This window comes from Silene latifolia, chromosome 2 (genome assembly GCF_048544455.1).
Source record: "Silene latifolia isolate original U9 population chromosome 2, ASM4854445v1, whole genome shotgun sequence".
NCBI classification, from domain to species: Eukaryota; Viridiplantae; Streptophyta; class Magnoliopsida; order Caryophyllales; family Caryophyllaceae; genus Silene; species Silene latifolia.
The window spans coordinates 125224742-125227569 of NC_133527.1; the positions used below are offsets into that span (position 1 = coordinate 125224742).

At 41.4% G+C, this 2828-nt stretch overlaps 1 long non-coding RNA gene across 1 annotated transcript; it reads right to left on the bottom strand.

Annotated features, from left to right (window-relative positions):
- Window positions 1-307: 307 nt before the first annotated feature.
- Window positions 308-2352, bottom strand: LOC141630214 (uncharacterized). Its single transcript, XR_012537457.1, has 2 exons — window positions 1916-2352; window positions 308-470 (listed from the first exon to the last, which is right to left on the bottom strand). It is a non-coding gene; the product is annotated as an uncharacterized LOC141630214 (long non-coding RNA).
- Window positions 2353-2828: the final 476 nt, after the last annotated feature.

Sequence of the window (2828 nt, forward strand, 5' to 3'; positions counted from 1 at the left end):
ATCTTTTCGCACAAGAGCAAACAAGTTAGAACCTATCACAAAACATACACAAAAAGGCTACCAACTTAGGTCCTTAATTCTACCCATCTCTCATTCATTATTCAAGGTCAAGTGAGAATTTTAAGTTGGGGTACACGTGTGTGCGTCGGGAGCAATATATGCTCTGATACCAACTGTGACACCCCTCGATGAGGTAACTAAAAGTAACTAGTAAATCGTGGCGGAAACACGAGATTTTTAGAACTTTTAAGACTTCTAACGAAGTCCAACGCGGGGCATCACCAACACGATAAATAAGTTTAGTTAGTTAAGTTTAAGTTTACAACACAAGTCTATTTATTGGGGAAAAGATATCCCACGAATTAACATAAGTTCAAGAGTAGGTGAGTCTATTATGTAATAACTAATAAGGTCCGAGGTAAGAACTCGCTAGCTCACACGGTCTTGCCCACTTAAGCTTCATCACCAACCTGTCATTCATATTAAATATGAAAGCCACAAATCGTGGGGAGTAACTCAGGGTTCTCCCAGCCACAATATGTCAAAATACAAGTAATTAAGAATTTAATTAAATAAACAAGCATGAGAGTAACATACTTACGGTGGCGAGAGGATCATGATTAGTATACAAAATGCAATAAGAGTAGTTACGCATAAATGAGAGAAGAATTATTAGATCAAACTGACACGCATCAACCCGACTCACATGTAAGACAATTTACAAAGTATAGACTCAAACAAGACAACCCTCTAGACTCCAACCTCTTGGTAGGACGACGATCATAATACGGTCCTAGTCTAAACCTGGCCAGACTCTCGGGATGGACGACACCCGATTCGACAAACGATACCAAATCGTATCCAAGACTCGAAATATGGTACACCTAACCGTGCCCGAAACTCGAGTAACCTCAAGCGGAACCTTGTCACCTAACCGTGACCCCCGGTCCGAAAAAGGCGGAAGGAAAAGTAGCCCAACTCGGAAACAATGGCACTTAACCGTGACCCAATGTCCGAGGGCAAATAAATAGGGAATGTCGAGTAATCTCACAATGTAAACGTCACACTCGGGTCCGAACAAGAACCATAACCACTATGCATGATCATGACATTAATGAGTTTTAAAGTAACCAATTATCGATAGGAAAGACGATGCATGCATAGCTCAATCATTATTAGAAGTCGCAAGTGAAATAGAACAAGCAGGGGACTCCCAGCCGGGTGGGGCACCGGCCGCCGGGCCACCGGCTGGGACAGCATATTACATGTTGAAATTTAATAAAAGACACAGTGATCTCCCAGCCGGTTGGTGACCGGCCGCCGGGCCACCGGCTGGGAATACATGCAAACCTCAAATCTTCACAAAAACTTACAGGGAACTCCCAGCAGGTCAGTAGACCGGCCGCCGGTCCACCGGCTGGGAATACAGCCAACTTTCAAAAACACCAAAAACCATCAGTGTACTCCCAGCCGGTTGGCAGACCGGCCGCCGGTCGACCGGCTGGGACTACCTGCTTACGAATTTAAGTCCAAAACTTACAGGAATCTCCCAGCCGGTCAGTAGACCGGCCGCCGGTCCACCGGCTGGGACTACAGCTACACGGGTTCAATGCAAAAACATTTCCAAACCATTTGAAACCAACAAACATCACTTCCTATCAATTGTTTACGTATCCTAGCATGATTCTAACTCGGAAAAACAACATATTTAAGCATGTGAATGGGGAATTTTCGGATTCAAGGGGTACAACATGAGCTTTTCATCTAAACATGTGAGAATTGCAAACAAGCATGACATTCAACAACCAAATTAGCACCAATCATAAAAGATACAACTTTTAACATACATATGAGATTATAACTATATAAAACCACACAATTTTAACATAAAAGTCGAGTAACCCATCACCGTTACCTTTTTGCACTTCAATCTTCTAAAGACTCGTCAATGATGTAGCTATCCTCCTCCGGGTTGTCCAAGTTCTCCCCTAAACACAAAAATAGAGATATTAAGTCAAGAATTCACATCCTTGAAAGATGATAATTTCGAAATAGAGAGAAAGATGACAACTTTCTTACTTAGAAAGAAAGGAAATGAGAAAAGGAAGAGAATGGCGCGAAAAGGAACGAGATTGGTGAAGAATTGAGTGAGATATGGTGATTTTAGGGTTAGTAAGGGAAGGTTCAACAATGGTGGGGTGGTTGTTGGGAAATTTCAGAAATTACAAGTGAGGGAGATGAAGTTGTGAGGGTTTAGGTGAGGTTTTGTGTAGAGAAAAGAGGGGAAAAAGGCCCATGAGTCAAGTTAAGCCCAATAACTCAAAATGAGTCGGTATCCACTAGAATTTTCGTCCCAAGTCTACTATAACTCGAGTCGGAGAATAATATTATTAAAATCTACACTATTATTACCGTTACATGGCTACGGCTATATTTTATGAAAATAAGCTTTAAATAATAACTATTTAATAAAAATCGCTTAAAAGTTTATTTGAAAATATAAGGAAAGCGCGGGGTGTTACAACTTGAAGTGCCAAAGATAGCACCATGGATTTCAGCTCTGCTATTTCTATATTTGTAGAAGAAGATTCATCTTGTTGCGGCATTGAATCAATAGGACTAGAAGTACTTGATATCGCTACCTCTTCATAAAATTGAGAGAATGGGATTCCTTTCTTGTATTGCTGATAAACACGGACTCTCTCTACTTCTGCCATACAAGTGATGGGATCATGTCCTTCCGCACCACATCTACCACAAATCACCTATTGCTCAATCATAGCAAGGACCTGCTCATGTTCACCCATCGTCAGGCTCTCTAATTTGTC